Source organism: Nilaparvata lugens, chromosome X, assembly GCF_014356525.2.
Source record: "Nilaparvata lugens isolate BPH chromosome X, ASM1435652v1, whole genome shotgun sequence".
In the NCBI taxonomy this organism is placed as follows: Eukaryota; Metazoa; Arthropoda; class Insecta; order Hemiptera; family Delphacidae; genus Nilaparvata; species Nilaparvata lugens.
In genome coordinates this window covers 3,485,945-3,506,533 of record NC_052518.1, presented here as the reverse complement: position 1 = coordinate 3,506,533, position 20,589 = coordinate 3,485,945, and positions in this window count along the sequence as shown.

Below are 20,589 nucleotides of genomic sequence, written 5' to 3'. Positions count from 1 at the left end.
TCAAGCATTTATTATAAAGTATAACCATAAGTCTCAACAGTATACCATAAGCTCAGTGGGGACTGGTCCCTATCTTGAAAATATATCTTGATATTATTCACGTTTGCCTCAAACTGCTGTGCCTCTCCTCCATCCAATGTGTTATCAGTTTGTGTTCTTGATAAATTTCAAATTTGTGACAACTGGGTCACCTTTTCTGTTGTTGGGTCTCATTGATTGTATAGACTCGAGATCTTTTGCGAAAAAATATGTTGTAGATATTGCATTTTATATGGAGCCTTGCCGTCCTACAAGCTTAAGTGTAAGCCATTGGGGAATAAAGCTCTATTCCTCAACCTTCTCTCAATGCAATTATGCATAGCATTGCACTCCATTTGAGTATGCCCCTTCTCCAGATATTCTTCAGTAATGACTATGCTAAACATATTTATACAAGATGTAGTATGTTTAAACAATAGTATTCCTGTTCTGGTATGTACAACCATCACCATTAACCACTCTGTTGCACGTCAATTTCATTGGTTATTAAATGATAGAGAATACTGGAAAATTCCCAACCATTTAATCTTCCTCCATTCTCATCCTACAAGCGATGACAGGCACCTGTTTTCAAATTGTACAATGTAAAATTATGGACTCTCAACTTGGTGCAGTAGTATAGTGATGAAGCTTTTACAGTTATGCAGTAGAAGAGAATCACTCTTTTCTTGAGTGAATTCATTAATTGTATTCAAAAAAATTCTCAAGCAACCCCTGCTAAATTTCTGACAAATAATTGAATTTTGTTCAATTTGCAGGTATCGAGTGTAATGTAGAGCATGTTGGGATAACATTTTCAAAATTATGCAATTACCCTAGGTAGGCTACTGTGTATCAATCTCAAGAGGTTCTTGCCGGACTCAACAAAAAAAAAAACAAGTTTCATTTCTGATCAATGTACTCGATATGACACCTTATGTTCATTCTGTTAATGCTTCTCTGCTATTCTCTCTCCTTGTCTAGAAACTGATTGAATTTTCTTGTGAATTCTACAACATTCCATTATTTCCAATTTTGTCATTGACAAGATGATGTTTATTATTTTTTTTATTCATTTTCATTACATGCAAAGGCTCACAGAAATCCATGAAGAGCCTTATTCACACAAGTGACTGAAACAACAATTTAACTTTTCTATATTATGAAATATAGTTAAAAGAAAAGAAAGACATCTATGTTAGACAATAGATGAAGCCAATCAATGCCAATATTCCACTTAATGAATACCTGTAGTACAGAATTTGATGGCTTTTGAATAATTTCACTGTTGTTGGGAAAAGTCATTTTTGCCTGAATCACGTGGGCAATTGGTGATGTTTGTAAAATTCATAAACAACATTTCTTACAGCGTTTTCTTAAAAACTGTCCAGGTTTGCCACTTGTGGTTTATGAGGCCATTTTTTCCCTGGAGTAATGTCCTCTGGTTACTTGCAGATCTTTCGGACTGAGTTTGGAGCGACTTGCAAAGCTTCGGCAACCCTTTCCATGACCTTTTCAATGGGTTTGAACAGCCCTTTGTTCGCCTTCTCGTGCACAAAATATTCTCAATATATCAAAATATTCTTTACAATGAACACATACTCGAGCTTGCGATTTCAGGGTAATGCCATGTTCAAATTTTATTTTACTCAAAGACGTTGAAGCAGAAGTTGAAGGTTCAGACATCTTCACACATTTGCAGTTCAAAGCAGAAGAGCAAAGAATAGTGGAGGGCAAGAAGGGTCATGTTCCGCCCTTCCACTAGTCTTTGTACTACCCATACGCCACCTAAGTGGGGGACTGTGCTCCTCCACTACAGTCAAGGCGCCAGCACCATTCTTTTTCCGACTCAAGTTAGAATGTAATGTAAAATTTAGTATGGAATGTGGTCCATCACATCAGGCCACCTTCAATGTCGCTACCCTCTTACTCGTCAGGACTTGACGGCAGGACTTTTTTTCTTGCTTTGCATTACCTTTCGGTAATCTTCAAAACCCTGTAGCTCTATGACATCGTTTTGTTTTCAGCTGGTCCAACTTCACAATATCATGTCATAGAGCTACAGGGTTTGCTGAAAAGAAATGCAAAGCATTTCTTCAACAAAGAAGGTAGAATCAGCAGCTGAAGATAAAACCAAAGAGATTGAATGGTTATTTGTGACCTCCCTCCTTAGCTTGTTATCAATAATCTGTTACCAATCTTCTTTTTTCAAGCTCTACTGGATTTTTAGCCAATAAATCTTTTGTACTGACAAACTACTTTTACAAGATTTTAACAAGTGCTATGCAAACTCCTGGATTGTCAGAGTCATACATGAGGTGGTTCAATGTACTTACACCAAAGTGTACTCTATCTTTTCAATCCTTTTGGGATGATTCCAGAGATACAGGGTTTTTCTTGTAATACTTTGGCCACCATGACTTAAAATAATAAATATATGTGCTACTGTCAACTTCAACAGCAGTGAAATTGGCTGTATTCTTAGTACTTTTTTTGAGCTGGTCAGGAGCATCTACTTGTTAGACATGCCAGGACTAGACTGTCTTATCTTCAAATATTTGTTAAAAGACTCGCTTGAGTCAGTTTATGGGACACCTATTTTGTAGTATTTTCTAATTATTTATAGGTAACTCTCGTAACAAGAGTAAAATGATGATGCAGTCAATATACACAGTCATCACCATTTGGAAGATCCGATGATTATTTCCTGTTACAAAAATGTCCTCGAATTTTCTTTTGAACCTGTAACACAGATATATCTTTACAAATACTTTACTTTTACTGTGAATGATCATTCACAGTGACCACCTACTCCTCTTCTTCCAGTTCCATAGCATCAGGCAAAGGAGCTTGAGCAGCTTCTTTTTGGATACTGCGAAAAATATTGAAAGTCCTAGCTAATAGAATACCATCGCCAATGGCTGAAAATAAAAAACAAGTTAAAGTGTTTAAAAAGCTGAGATTCTTTATAAAAACCATCGAGTTTTACTTTTTTTTTTGAAAATATTCCATTTTTGGAATGCAAAAACGCTGGTTCAACTTTTTTCAAAAAACCAGATAGAGGAAGGGCCTAAGGACCGATCCTTGAGGTACGTGTTTATTCATATTCAATAGAGTGCATCAGAGCATTCACCTGCAAACTTGACCATCTGCTTTCTACCATCCAAATAACTCTCCAATAGCTTCAACTCTTCATCACCTATACCATAGTGCTCTAGTTTTTTGCATAGAATCACATGTGAAACTATCAAATGCTTTGCAAAGATCTAATAGGTTTACCCACACTGCACATTTGTTTTCAAAATCTTTTGTGTTTTGTGAGATTTTAGTATCTTTCTTTAGAAGTGATTGTTTGAAAGAATTTACAACCCGAGATTCCATAAGATTGTAGGTTTCCAGGTGCGATTCACTTAGTTCGTTATGGAAGTTACTGACAAAACAAAGGCTGACGTTAAGGGAGGTACCCTAATACAATATGAAAACAAACTACGACTGTTGGAAATTGCTCAAGTTCCTAAGGACCATCTAGATGATTTTAAATCTGTGAAAACATTCAAGTTCTTCAACACAAACAATCTATGGATAAAATTAGATGCAATCCAGAGAGTAATTGACTGTATCTTTCGATACTTCCGTGAATTACCGAAGTTCACGTAAGCGTACAGGACGCCTCAGTTGACTTTCTGGAGGTCTAACTGGAGATGGTTTCGCGAACTGAGTTCTGCGAGTCTCATCAGATCTTATATCACCTAAAGTTCTAGGTTTCCATCTGCAATAGTTCTTTTCGACAACTCTATTGCCTTCAGGTAGCTCTTTTGAGTAGCTGGAACTAGCATGTACGTGCTTAGATGTTGACACTTCTTTGGCAGGGTTTGGCCTCGTCTTTGCATGATGGTACGATCCCTGGTTTTGTTTTACAACAGGACGGAAATTGCGCTTCAGGTCTTGTGTGACAGTGCGGTTTTGAGCGAAGTGTGATTTTTCCGCATTATCCAGATTCGAACCGCATTGGTACCTTCTACCATCCATTCCGACAGATTTGGTCGGACCACCAATTGGTGAGGAACGTGAAAGAGCCTCAGCATAGCTGGAAATCTTTGGTTTCACGTCTCGCTCTGGATGTAGCGTGTCTGCAACAAACACGTCGGAAACAGATTCCGATTCGGTACGGTAGCCTTTGGTTTTTACTTGTCCACATGGCTTACGTGCTGGTTCAGGAAGAACTGGAGCCTGAGCTAGTTCAACGTCCGGGTCGCTTTCAGGAAATTTGTCAAAGTACTCAGCGACAAGTTCATCAAGTGAAGAAGTTAGATGGTCTGGTATGTCAGCTTCTTCATCGGTCTGCGTATGAAGCGGATCTACATAAATGTGATCATGTTCAACAGCTTCAATGGTAGGTTCACAGGTAGAGTAGTCATCTTCTGATACAGGATAAAAGTAATTGAATGAATCAATGACTCCCTTGTGAATCATAGGGTCGACAGGTATTGGTCGAGGCCTGGCTATACGTGAAGGTAAACAGTACACATAGTAGTCGAAATCGAACAACAAATGATGTACGCTTAGACCAGTAGAATGTACGAGAATTTTCTCGTAGATGAGATGCTCGTCACCCTCTAAGGATTGGAGGAGGGTTCTAACGGCACAGTAATCCATGGACGGCAAGGTTAAAACTCTGAAAAATAATAAAACATATTACTTTTTGAGCTTTCAAGAGAAAATCAATCTCGAAAAACCTTTATTGAATGCATTCGAGTCTTACAATTTACTTCAATAATAATAATTATAGACAAAGTTATAATCAATCGAATTGACAAATATAATGTGTAATCAATAACTTCTCATTATCTATAATGTAATGCGCGCGCACTCTCACACACACTCAAGCATTTATTATAGAGTATAACCATAAGTCTCAACAGAATACTATAAGCTCAGTGGGGACTGGTATAAGCTCACTGGGGATCTTGAAAATATATCTTGATATTATTCACATTTGACCGTGGTGTGAACTGAGGATTCCTTTCATGCAAGATACTTGTTGGTTTCAGGGATGTTTTTCTGTAATGCCTACCTTGCCTAGTTTCTCCCAAAAACGACTTAATACGATAAGGAACTATAGTTTCCAGATCGAATAATACGATACCTATTTCCTTTATACCTATATCCAATTTCAATGCTCAATCAAAATCAATTTATTTGCCATAAAATACATTACAATTATATGAATTGTCCTCTAAATACAATTTGACTTTGAAAATAATATTTCTGTAATGAAACACAAATGTCAATCAAATTAGTAAATAGAGAAGGCAAAACATCAAGCTTTTTTATCAATTCGAGGCTCGACTAGCATAAGTTAAGAACTTGTGCGCTAGCCGATATAAATTATGCAGATATTTGTAAGACAATAATATAATTACCAAACAAAATACATTATTATTAAATTTATTCGGGTATAATAAGTTATAATAATATTGAACAATAATTGATTTTCGTTGTAGAAAACTCATATCTAGTGAATAGTCCCGATTTCAGTGAAATAATGTAATATAATGATCATAATAAATGTAGTAATAATAGTTATAATGATAATCTAATCCTATAGGCTATTAAAAGAGAAGTAATAAATAGGTAAAGATGGAATCTGTTTTGATCGAATGAAGTAAAAGTAACAATGAGGTGGTCCATATGGCTAGAAGTAATGGAGGTAAAAATTTTTTATTTATATTCCTAAGTCAAAGAAAATCATTTCTTGAACCCACTTATCTAATTCCTTAGCTTTGGTTTTAGTGATTCTATTGATAATAAAGGACGTTGGGATTTTGTTGATGAGGATTTTGCTATGATAGAACATTTGATGGCGATTTACTGATAAAACTGTCCTGTCAACATTGTACATATTTGTTCCAGATAGACGTATATTATATGGTGTTGTGTGGATTGTAAATTGATCTCTATTTTTATTGATAAATAGGATTATGTTTCTCGCATAGGTTTGTCGCAGTGTGTGTACTTTCAATTCATTGAATATGAGTCTGCTGGGATATAGTCTAGGTCTCCCTAAGGCGGCTCTTATAATATGCTTTTGAAGATTTTTTACAGTGAGTGTTGTAGGCTGCACCCCAAACTTCAATAATATATTGGAAGAGGGAGTGTGCATATGCAAAGTATATTTTTCTAATAATCTCTATGTCTTTAAGTTTATTTAATCTATAGAATACGCTGATAAGATTTTTTAGATTGGAAGCCATATTGATTTTTGTCAATAATTTTATGTTTGATCAAGAACTCCATTAGTCTGTTTTTTATTATTTTCTCTAATATTTTTGAGATATTGCTCAAGAGACTAATGGGCCTGTAATTTTCTGGTAGCCTCAAATCGCCTGATTTGGGTAAAGGGATTATTTTTGCTATTTTGAATCTTTTAGGGAAATAACCATTACTTAAGCATTTATTTATGATATGTTCTAAAGGCTTTGTTATGTGGGGTGATATTTTTTTCAAGATCAGACCCGTCAGGTTATCAGTGCCTGGGGATGATTTATTTTTCAAGCTATGTATAAGGCTGCTTATTTCATCTACATTTGTTGGTTTCAGAAATATACTGTAGTTACATGGTGGTAACATAGATTTAGGAATAGGTATATTATTTATGTCTGGAACAATTTTCTTAGCACATGTTTCTCCTACTTTAGCAAAGTATTCGTTTAGGATTTTAGGTTTTAAATTAGGGACGATTTTATTTCTTTTAATTTCTAAAATTTCGGCAATATTTTCCCAAGTCTTTTTAGGATTGTTTTTGTGCTCTTCGAACTTTTTATCGAAGTATTCTATTTTTGCTTTTTTAATCAAATTATTCAAAAAGTTCCTGTAAGTTTTGTATTGCTCTCTAAGTTGTATGTTTTGTGGTTGTTTCATCAACTTTTTGTGGAGTTTGTCTCTTTCTCTTATCGAGTTCACCAGACCACTACTAATCCATTTTTTGAGTGGTCTCTTGCTCCTACTTAATTGGATCAATTTTGATCTTCTATCAATTACTCTAGTGGTTTCCTCAATAAAAATGTCAACCATTCTATCTACGTTATTGTCCGTGATATTGTATATAGTATCCCAGTTTAAGTCTTGAAAATCTTGTTTTAGGCCCTCAAAGTTAATTTTAATTATTTTATTTTCCTTTTCGTCTGATTGACATCCGTTCTTATCAATTCTTCCTATGTGAAGAGAAGTCATGTAATGATCCGTTAAGTTAGTTTTTGTTATAGTTCCTAGAATAGAATTGTTAGTTAGTGAATGGTTTTTGAGAAAGATGTGATCGATACAGGAGCTGTTTCTATCGGTAACCCTGGTAGGTTTATTTATGTAAGACTTCTACCCATTAAGGTGAAGTGAGCTTAAGTATTCGTTTGAAGATCTGTCATTATCTAGAATATTTATGTTTATATCTCCTAATAAAATCACATTCATATCTTTTTCTGTATTTGAAAGGATTTGCTCCAGGCTATTTGTAAAGGTTTCAATGTTTAAATTTGGGGAACGGTAGATTGTCATCAGATTAAATTTCTTTTTTTGAATTTGAAAAGAGATGTTTATGGAATTTGCCTGATTTATTTCAATATTTAAAACGTTGTATGGAATATTTTCATCTATATAAACGGATAAACCATCGCATCTTGAGAAATTACATTTTTTATGTATCGTATTATAGCCTTGCAGGGAAAAGTTTGATTGAGAATTATCAGTTATCCATGTTTCGGTTAGGCAAATTATTTGATATTTTATTTTACTGTTGCTTAAGTACTGTGAGAATTCATCAAAATTTTTACTAATACTTCTTATGTTAGTGTGAAGGATGTTAAAGAAAATATTGTCTTGATTATTTACGTAATTTTTGGGTTGAAAAGAGAAAAAATTGTCTATTTCAATTGTATTGTAATAGCCAATAGACTCACCTTCATCGTAGGGATTAAACATAGAAACTATAAACTAGGGTTTGATAATTAAAATTTCAAAAAGGAAGATAATAGCACGCATTGTCTAGCTCCACTATTGATGTTTATCAATACCGATCGGTTCCGTTCGAGGGTGTACCGTCTCTCAATGGTCTGCTTCCTGGAGAGGGCGTATTTTATTTAGTTGTGAGAGTCTCTCGATGGTATGAACGATTTTTCTGCCTTGGTTGTTGGTGGCGATCTTGATGCGTCCGTCGACCGACCACACCGATTTGACGCCGAACCGGTCCACCACCGCCTTCAGGATTGCCAGCCGGTGCTTCGTCAGATCTTCTCTAATGGTAATATTTGTCCCCTTAAGAGCTGACTTGGCTTCGAAGATCCTTCGCCGGGTCCTGTAGCTCAGGAATTTAATGATGATAGGGCGAGGACGGCCGCTGGATTCTCTGCTTGTCGGTTGTGGTTTACCAATTCGATGAGAGCGGTCAATCTCCTCTAACGTTACGTTTCACCATTGTTCCGTTGTCGTGTGAGCTTCTGGCCTTGTGTCAACTAGTTAATTTAAACTTTAAAACTGATTTATTAAAAAAATTAACACTTTTTGAAAAATAATAATATGATTTGGTTACTCTACTTCTAAAACTGAATAAAACTATATTAAATTTAGGTTGAATTGAACGGAAAACACTACTGAAAACACTACTTCAATGCGGAGCTGCGCAGATGTGTCTACTCTCTAGGCATGCCAGAACTAGACTGACTGACTGAATGCTTGGGCTATAACCAGAATACCCAATAAGCTTTCGTTTTTAGTGAGATGTTCACCAGCTGCAATGATTAAAATCTTTCACCTCAAGCTTGACCATGTTAAGTTGATCCTTCAATGCAGCATTCTCCATCTTAAGAGTATTAACATTAAAACTTGCACTATTGCACTTTGCCGTAATATCTGAGAGTTAAGATTTCATATCCTTCCACATTACCTTGTTTTCATTCCACTTTTCGTTGCTTTTCATTCCACTTTTCCACTCACCGGAGATCATTTATAGCTCATGTCATAGATGTATGTGTGTTTGATATTGAAATTGAATTCGAATTTGTTGTAGAATTTAACGTTGTCTGTAACTATAGTCAGTTGAATGGCAATAAAATTATATCTACTTATTTATTTTATTTATTTATAACTTGTAGCGTTACTAGTTTCGCGATTTACTGTCTTGCTGTCAGATCTACTGTCCGAACGATTGTGATTTATTCTGCCACTATGGCTCAAGATCAAGTTTCTTTATGATATACTGATGTGAATCAAAATATTTCTCAAGTTTAAGCTGATAGCAGTTTCATCTTACTCATACAAAATACTGTAGTTATATTGATAAGATCAAATGTATTCTGCATTGAACTATAACGGTTTGATATTTTTCTATATGAATGTAAAAATGAATCGAGGACTATTGATAATTTGTATCAAATCATCACATGATAACGTGTTTATATTCATTTAAAGCTTGTTTGTTTGATAAAATGTCAATGGCTCAGAATATCCTGCTTGCCAAGCCAGGATAATATAGGAGAGCAGCTAAAAAAGATACATTTACTAGTGTCCCTAGAATTATTGATAAATATGGGAATTATAGGTAGATAGTCGCAGTTTTTATGATAATCTTGATTTTCTTATTTCTATAATTGGAAACGTTTTTCCTTGGCAAAATGAAACATTCCTAAATAACTCAAAATAGCTGAAACTTTGCACTATTTATTTTATTTTGTGTTCAATTTTATAGTTTTTCGTAATTTAATTCAAACGTGGACTGCAACTACGCCATGTTTCGGAAAGCCAATTTCCTGACTCCAGCTGTTTTTAAAGTGTAGAACTTAGCTAAATCCCGAGCTCCATAACTGGAGTCCTTTGGACGTAATCTATAAAACCCGGTTCAGACGCTCAAGTTTAGCTTCAGTCTTTTGCTCAAGCAGAAGTCGGAGCATGTAAGTCGTTGCGTCTGGACGGTAAAACGGATGGGTCTTCAAGCTTAAGTCGTCAAACTTAAAATGTATCGGCCGGCAGTCTTTTTCCATCAAACCGTCCATCTTTTGCCTATCTACCAAAACCTAAATCGCGTAAAAATGGAGATAGAGAAATTGTGATTTCAGATTCGGATTCAGCGCCCTCAAATTAATAAGTACTTGAAAACAAATAAGCGAGTACTTGAAAATAAGCAAGTTCTTATATCGATTGTATATAATGCCATTTAACCCTTTTCTTCTTTCTTGATTCTCATGATACCCTCAGAATTTGATGTTGATATTATGATTTACTGTCATTATATATTAAAATTCACTATATTGTTTATAAGAATACTATCTATCTTTGGCTTAGTTTATTCATGAGATTGTTTTTATTTTTTGTTGTTGTTTGTATTTAAACTGAGGACATGAGATTTTTATTTTGTAAATTGCATTTTTGGAAATAAATATCCAATTCGGAAGTGGAATTATCAAAGATATTGATGAATATGATAAATTATGGATGAATAACAAGCGGTATACTTTTAATACTGTTGAATCTGTGTCGAGTTGAACATATAACCTGATATTAATATTATCAGAGAAGCCTTATACATTGTGTATTCTATGATATGGCATTTATGAAACATGTTGTCAAACAAACTATGAAAACATCCACTAACTTTCTCACTTACTCGACTGCCCAGCCATTATAAACGTTTTCTTATTTTGTCTGTAGAGCATGTTAGATGCTACCAATCACCTGAAATGGTGGATTTTCTGATGACACAAGGTTTTACATCCAATAGAGCCATGAAAAATCACTTTTTTAAGTTGCGTGGTTTTCATTTGAAGCCGACAATAATTAATTATACATTATTAATTGTGCACAAGTTGATTTATACTTTCGAATTGTAACAATCATTCATGTATTTTTTAAATAAATTTATTCAATATAGGCTAAAATTGATGTTATGTGTAAATAAAGTACAGCAACATACAACCTGATATTAAAATTATCAGATGAGTTTATACATTGTTTATTCTATGATATGACATTTATAATATGTTATTAATATTATTGATACAATAATATTATTATTTGTAATGGTATTTTTTCTAATTATTTAGAAATAATTGTTTCTTGACTTTATGACATGTGTGTTCTTTTTGTCAATAAAATCTTTAGATTATGAATAAATCATGAAAAATGTGTATATTACTGTGATATGTGTAAACATTGATATTCATGTTTTTTGTTATGTACAATATTCCAATATTATTAAGAAAAATATATGTTTGTCAAATAAATTTCATTTAAATTTGATTTATCTAGACTTCTCAGTTGCTCCCCAATCCAGTAGTCATAGTTGTATAGGTTTGGATTTTTCAACTTTAATTATTTTTATTTTTCTTATTGATTCATTATCAATAATTATTATTGTTCTGTCATTTTAAAGGTTCTAGTATCAATTGAAACTTGATACTTAAGTATTGTAGCGAAACGTCTCATATAGCACAACACTTGATAGATCAACCTCTATCCATAGCCCATAATCCCAAGTTATCCACTGAAACAAAATCTTACCTGATTTTATGAGAAATGCAAATCACCAAAAATTTGGTTGATATTCGGGCTATTGATAGAGATTGACCTAACGAGTGCCATGCTATAATATGAGCCGTTTCGCTACAATACAGGGTGAGTTATTAACTGAATCAAAATCGTTTATTTATCCTTAATAATAATAACATCAACAGAAAATCAGAAACATAGAAATAGAATTACATTAGAATGATGTATTACAGTATAAAATTAAATTATACAATGAATATAAGGAAGGTCCCCGCAAGGTTAAAGAACCTGTGCGCAGGGGCCGAGTGTTAAAAATCTAGATATTTTAAATTTCAGGATAAAAGATAAACTAATTAATAAAAAATATTAAACCAATTACAGTGAAAGGAAAAATAATAACTGATAGAAAAATATTAAACTTAGAAAAAAAGTTACTTAACTTAAAAGAAAAAAGAGAGGAAAAGGAAGAAGGAAAAGAGAGAACAGAAAGGACAGGAAAGAAAGAAGAGGGATACCTAATAGAATTAAATTAATCTATTTCTCAAGAGAAAAAATGGATAAAATTGGCTTAGTTTTAGTAGCAGATATTTAAAAACTAATGTCATTCGAAGATAACCATTCATTTATATCTCTTACCAGCTTTTTACTCAATTTATTGGTGATGAAATGATGAGGGATTTTATTAATGAGTTTAGATGCAATGTATGAAAATTGTTTTCTGCAAATGGACAAATTAGTGTCAGCAACCTGAAAAGTTATGGATGAGGGACGAAGATTATAAGTAGATTCACGCAAATTGAATAGATCTTTATGTTTATTTATATAAGTTATGAGAATTTTGATATATAGCTGTCTTACTGTTAGAACCTTGAATTCAAGAAAAAGATTTTCACTTGGATAGCGTCTAGGTTTTCCTAGTATGGCTTTGATTAGGGTTTTTTGAATAACAAAAATTTTATCTATATGATTAGAATAAGATCCACCCCATATTCTTATCCCATATCCCAGGTAAGATTGTATATAAGCAAAATATATAAGCTTTGAAACCTCTTTGTCACTAACTTGGCTGATATTGCGAAATTTACTTTTCCTACAGTTACGTTGAAAAGTGGCCATTGCTGCACTGATTACAGAACGCAAAGAATCACTTTTCCGCTCTAGTGCGGGAAAAATTTTTCTGCACTCCAGATTTGCAACATGGCAACGCAAAATACTTAGTAGGTTATATGGAGCAACAGTGCAGCAAAATCAAAATGAAGTTGGTAACAGTGACTGGGCTGCTATAGTGAGCAGAGGTGCAACGAAGCACAACGCGCTAATTATTATTCATTATATATATTATAACCAAGGACAACATTTTTATTCAATTTGACAATAAATTAAGGTTTTTATCAATAATAAAATTACACAGAAAAACATTTGATGCATTTCAGGCAATTTTACCCATAATTACCCACTTTTCATATTCAATGGTAACTGTAGGAAAAACTTAATGTGAAATACGTGCGCAAAGTTCCTCTGCTGCACTCAAGAAACCATTCCGCCCTCGCCTACGGCTCGGGCGTAAACGTTTCTTTCGGTGCAGCAAACTGTCACTTTGCGCACTAGTTGCACAAATAACTATATCCAAAAAGCTGAATCATAAAATCTTCCCTCCCCTCACAGATCAGAGAAATCACTCATCTTCAAATGCTTATAACTCAAGAATAGGAGGGAATTTGGCCAATGTGATGACATATTATTGTTCCTCTAGTCAAGTTATATCATTCCTGACAGTTTGGACGATTTTAATTGTTGACCATTTTTGCAAAAATCCATGATGCATGGTTTTTCTTGAAAAAAAAACATCATGCGTTTTGAAATAGTGAAAAAAAGAATCGCAAATTTGGCAGAAATTTGCACCATAGATAAAGCTCTACCTGAGAAACTTCGGAGCCGAATTTGGCACCCACAGCTCCTATACAGGATGAGTTATGAACCAGCAAACATAAAATTTTCAAATTATTTATGATTGATTATTTAATAATTATTTAAATTGTCATATCTCCTAATCGGTAAGGAATATTGCAAATATGATTCCAGATTCGTGTTTCTCGCATCAAAGACCATAAGATCACGAAATTTGAGAGATTTCTATTTTTTACAAAAAAATGATGAAAATCATGGACCATCGTGAACCACACTGAAACAAAAAGTATCTCAGATTGGGCTGAAATATGGTCATATTTCCAGAGCGGTAAGGAATTTTGCAAATATGATTCGAGATTCGTGTTTCTCGCATCAAATACCATAAGATCACGAAATTTGAGAGATTTCTATTTTTTACAAAAAAATTATGAAAATCATGGACCATCGTGAACCACACTGAGACAAAAAGTATCTCAGATTGGGCTGAAATATGGTCATACCTCCTGAACGGTAAGGAATTTTGCAAATATGATTCCAGATTCGTGTTTCTCGCATCAAAGACCATAAGATCACTGAGTTTGTGCGATTTTTATTTTTCAAAAAAAAGTGATGGATACCATGAACTAACCTAACCAAAACCTAACCTAACCATCGTGAAACACCCTGAGACAAAAAGTATCTCAGATTTGGCTGAAATTTAGTCATATCTCCTGAACGGAAACAGAAAGTAACTAAGATTTGGCTGAAAGTTGGTCATATCTCCTGAACGGAAACAGAAAGTAACTCAGATTTGGCTGAAAGTTGGTCATATCTCCTGAACGGAAACAGAAAGTAACTCAGATTTGGCTGAAAGTTGGTCATAAAGTGTGGTTCACGATGTTTTAGTCCATGCTACCAATCAATTTTTGTGAAAAATGAAAATCGCTTAAACTTCGTGATCTTATGGTCTTCGATGCAAAAAACTCGAATCTGGAATCATATTAGCAAAATTCCTCACCGTTCGGAGATATGACCAAATTTCAGCCAAATGTGAGATAAGATTGCAAAACCTCTCACACACGCCTTGAAAAAATATGTTAAAATTAATCCAAACAATCCAGAATATCAAAATTCATTTGAAACATTAAAACTTCTATTACAAAACGATCCAATTTTACAGCTACCTGACTTCACAAAAACACTTACTCTGACTTGTGATGCTAGCAATTATGCTATAGGTTCAGTGTTATCACAAAAATTCAATGGTAAAACCTTACCCATTGCATATATGCTTCTCGTACACTTAATCGTCATGAAGAAAATCTTTCTACGATTGAGAAAGAATTATTAGCTATAGTCTGGTCATGCAAGCATTTTCGACCATACCTCTATGGTAGAAAATTCATAATCGAAACCGATAACAAACCTCTCCAATGGCTCTACAGCATTAAAGAACCGAATTCAAAATTATTTCGTATGAAACTTTCTAGCAGAATTTGATTTTTCAATCCAGTATGTGGAAGGAAAATCAAACCAAGTAGTGGACGCTCTTTCAAGAATACGCCCACTCGACGTTAACATGATGGAAAATGATGAGGACGAACCTTTCCAAGGTTTCGAAAGTGGTTTTCGTGGTTTCAATCATAACTTTCAACATCTCGAGAATAACAAGATGACCCCGACGAATTTGACATGGACGAACTGCTTAGATTTAACTCTAACACAGACATTCCCTCAGTAGACACCGTCACACTTGACGATTTTCTTCAACATGTAGGCAAATCTGCCGAACAAACTAACAATTCCGATCGAGACAATATTGTAAATAATTATAATGATGCTAATGAACAAGAAGTTGATAATCGTAGTCTAGTTACAATCCATTCACAGGAGAGCTCGAACGAACAAGTAGTTATTGCGGAAGATGACAAAATAATCAATGTTGAACAAAATAAAATCATTTTAGAACGTGGCAACAAAGAAACTGTTATCAGAAAAATTTTTTACAAAAAACAGATTGACTATATTTTCATAGTTCATCCACTCCTGAAGAAATAAATGATGTGAGTATACAATACTTGAAACCCAACACACTTTATGGGATACTTTGCTCCAGGACAGGTGTATTGGAAAAAGAATATGAAATGTTTTTGAAAATTTTAAGAATGTTATCATTGCTAATTTTAATTCTGTGAAACTTAGGAGATATAAGAAACTGAATTTGGATATAACTGATTCAGAGGAACAAAAAGAAGTTGTAACCAATTATCATGTAGGAAAAACGTATCACCGTGGAATTAATGAAAGCTATAACCACATTCGAAGAGAATACTATTGGCCTACCATGCTTGAAGACATTACAGAATACATGAATAAATGTTCAGTATGTGCTAAAGTGAACTACAATAAGGAAACTCAATTATAAAAAAAATAATTATAGCTACTAATCCAAGAGCGATTCAGAAACGACTCTTCAAACTTCACCCGAATCGAGTGAAAAAGAAAAAGAAATCAACTAATTCATTTATCTGTTTCAGGTAACAATGCTTCTTCTTCTGATGATGTTCCTAACACCAGCAAACCCAGTATTCAATTATTTCAAAAAAAGGGTACTAAGATTTTTATTTTTATTTCTATTTCTATAAAAGTAGCCCTATACAGAAAAGAGATAAACCAGCAAACCCGTATAGATTGACTGATCTAAGTAAAACATCAGGCATCACTCCTATCAAAATTCAGGACTCATTCGTAATAAATGAAACCTTCACATACATGCATAATATTAATATAAACATGTTGTGTATCGAATTAAATACAATCAAAAGAACAATATTCACTTTGCGTGAACACAATATCGATCAAGGCCGTCTAGACATCATAACAATGCATTTAAAATACACAGAAAGAAAACTAGATCACATCAATATCAGCAAAAATAGAAATAAGCGTGGACTTTTCAATGGACTTGGCTCAGCTATTTCATGGGCAACCGGTAACATGGATGCGAATGACAAAGGAAAATACGACAAAATATTATTTCAAGCTCAGTCAAATGAATACCGCTTACAGCATAATATTGAGAATCAATTTTCAGTAAACAAAAGGCTCATTGACGATTTTAATGCTGATGTGAAAAAGATTCATGGGAATAATTTGAAAATTATAAATTATTTCAAAACTCTCTCAAATGAAACTACGACTGTACAGCTGAACCAGCAATTTTCCCTTTTATTTAGCTCATTAAGTTTGCTCTTTTAATAAAATAAGCGATTTAGATACTAGTTTGGAGTTTTGTAGATTGAATATTCCACATTCTAGTAAATTATCCCATAAAGAAATAAATAATATTATTTCTGAATCTAATGTAAAATTGATTCTGAAGATCCAGAAGTGTTATGGCAATTAGCAAAAGTACACTGCTCAATAACAATATATAAAGAATATATTTCCTACTTCATTGAATTCCCTTTAAAATCACCTACTTATGAAACCTTCTTCTTATTATCCTATCCTGTTTATCGTAATACTGAAGTTACCACCATTCATGAATATCCTTCCCTTATCCTGAGATATGACAAAATTTTATCTGGTAAATGTGAATTTTTGTGTGACAACTACTACTGCAGAAATGTGACAGTGATAAAAAATAAGTGTATAAGTGAAGTGTTAGAAGATAAGAAATTAGAACACTGTAAACAATTAGTAATTAATGAATCTGCTTCTTTTGTAAAATTCATTCCAATTATCAATCAATATCTACTGTACAAAATTGACAAAGCTATTATTTTATCAGACAAAAAGAACACTACATTATATCCAAAATCAACTCAATTATTGTATCTTAATAAGTCAGAACAGTTATTCGAACATCCTAAAATACATGAATATTGGGGAAGTGATATATCAATCCCATCTGAAGTTCCATTTCGTAAATTGAAAACAAACTTTTCATTTGATATTATACATGAAGCAAATATTAAGATTGAACCACTACTAGCAATAGAAAAACTTAGCATTGCAAAAGACGATACTTATTATATTTGGATTTTTATTATATGTTTTATTGTTATTCTCAGTATATTTATTGTATTTAAATTATATAACTTTATTAAATATGTAACTCCTTTACGAAATAATTGTAGAAATGTTAATGTAGCAGCAAATTCGCAAGCCCCAACATTTGTTCTTGGGCCTTGCCTCCAAACCCAAAATTCTGATCGCTGAGGACAGCTTCAGTCTAGGGGTGGAGGAGTTAAATATCTATAGTAATAGTATTACAACCCTATTGTTACAGAATATAGCTGACTATGCATTGTCTTCTTTATGTCTCAATTAATTATTTTCAGGCAGTTCTACTCAAACTCTTGACGAGAGCACTCGGCTCCCGAAATTCTTTAATTCGGTATTTTCTGTAGTTTTAGTGTTAATAAAGTTTCAATTTTTAAAAACTCAGTCGTGTCGTCCAATCACTTAACTTATGATGCTAGAAACACGAATCAAGGATCATATTTGCAAAATTCCTTATTGTTCAGGAGATATGACCAAATTTCAGCCAAATCTGAGATACTTCTTGTCTCAGTGTGGTTCACGGTGGTTAGTTCATGCTACCAGTGAATTTTTTGAAGAAAATCACTCAAAATTTGTGATCTTATGGTCTTTGATGCTAGAAACAACAATCTGGAATCATTTTTGCAAAATTCCATACCGTTCAGGAGATATGACCAAATTGCTACCAATTGATTTTTTGTTGAAAATAAAATCGCTCAAACTTTGTGATCTTATGGTCTATGATGCGAGAAACACGAATCTGGAATTATATTTGCTAAATTTCTTACCGTTGAGGAGATATGACCCAATTCCAGTCAAATGTGAGATACTTCTTGTCTCAGTGTGGTCCATGCTACCAATCGATTTTTGTGAGAAATGAAAATCGATCAAACTTTGTGATCTCATGGTCTTTGATGCGAGAAATACGAATCTGGAATCATATTTGCAAAATTCCTTACCGTTCAGGAGATATGACCAAATTTCAGCCAAATGTGAGATACCTCTTGTCTCAGTGTGGTTCACGATGGTTACCATGCTACCAATCAATTTTTTGTGAAAAATGAAAATCGCTCAAACTTTGTGATCTTTTGGTCTTTGATGCGATAAACACAATCTGGTATCATATTTGCAAAATTCCTTACTAGTAAATTTGTATGGCTTTTGTTGTTGGGAGTCCCTTGCGGGAAGGTCCCACCGCCTGAATATATAATTTAAGCCGTCAATGGACCTTATGACTGTCATACTTCACCGGGACCGACCGTTTTACGTGTCCATCCAATAACATGATCCAGTAGAGAGGACACCAATAGAAAGGAGACACTCTATCCATTATTTTGATATGAAATTCTCACTTGTTACGACTTCCTATAATAATTATGAGAGAAGTGATATTCGAAAGAAAAACATAATTTCGAGATGATTTCAATTTTATAGAAAAATTAAATTCCCTTTCAACACACACCCTGTGTAAAATTTCCCTTTTAAATTCCCTTTTAACCTTGAAACTTCAATTTGAAGCTCAGATTTTGCAGGCCGGACAAAGCAATGTCTCCCGGCTACATAGGCCAAAAAGTTATTGACTCTTTATATTTTTTTTTGTTGGTCTATGATTGCATATGCATATTTAAATAATACATATATTTTATAACCATGCAACATTTTTTAACAGTAATGGCATATTGGTGATGATATTCTACATAAAATGTGGCAAAATAAGAAATTTAAGAAAATCGCAATCTTACATGAATATTGGCAATGCTGTTATTTCTTCGGATGGAAGACCAATACTAAATTAATTTTATAGTTTAGTGTCGTTGAGTGGCAGCATAGAAGATCTAGTCCATTATCCAGGCACAAGTCCAGCGCTGATGTGGCCATGATCCTCAGAGAAGTCAATGCACTTCTTTGCAGCAATTCTTCTTGTGTATGAAGATCTCCTTCATGCTGCTCAATTTGAAAGTGTTGCACTTATTGCACACTTTTTCCTCCTTAGGTGATGCTGTCTTTGGAGTAGTATGTTGTTTTGTTGACCTCTCGATCCCGGATTCCCTCCCTTCCATAACTTGTGACGCAGATGCACAAGTCTTGGGATTAGTTTGGAGTTCCAAGTCCTCAAATTCGGAAACATTGTCCTCGTTGGTTATTGTAGCTGGTGAATTACACTTTGACGTAGGCCTATCGGTATTTTGAAGTTTAATCACTTCAATTTTTGAACCTTTGTTGTCAAGAATGGAATGTCCTTCCATGTCGTCATCGGAGATAACCTGAATGTTATCACTACTGTCCATTTTTTCACAGCATCACAGGAGTTACTTGATTGTGTTGAAGCTGGAATCAGCGCTGATATGGGGGCAGTACTAATGTCTATTATTTTTGTAGGCTATTGAGCTTGGGAGTTATCTGGTAAATTGGAGCATTCATCGGGTGTCCGTGTGTATCTCAGCAACTGTGACGTTTTCTAAATGACGTTTATCCAATATCTTTTCAACAGTGGTTCGAACTCTTTTGGAAGAAGGCCTACTTTGATTTGACATGCGTTTTCTTTTTACAGGTGTGGTAGGTGGTGTTTGTTCTGTTGTTTCAATAATGTCAAAATTCACAGTGTTGTTGGTTTGCTGATTGTTATCAACTTGAGGCTCGGAAACTATAGCAAAATCTTGTCCTATATCATCAGATTGTCTATGTTTGGCAGTGTCTAAGCTTGCAAAAGGATGGAAACTTGGGTGGTGCTTCTCAACATACTAATCGTTTGAATAGGCCATTTTACAGACTTTACACACAAACATTCTTGTACTTAGAACTTAGTGTTGTAACTTGTGATCTTTGTACTGGTGTTTGTTGAAAAATGGTCGATTACAATGATCACAGAAATGGATGGGTTTACATGGACGCCCCCTCCATTTAGAATTACTCCTATCATCTTCAATCTAAGGCGTTTCATGTGTAGGAATATCAATTTCATCAGTTTTTCAAGGGATTTTGAGGGTTCACAATGAGTGATTGGCACTCGAGCAAAATGTGATTGATCTAAATCCATTGCATTGTCTGTTGTGGGATTGCTTCTAGCATTTTTGGATTCATCTAGCAATATTGTGGATGCATCAG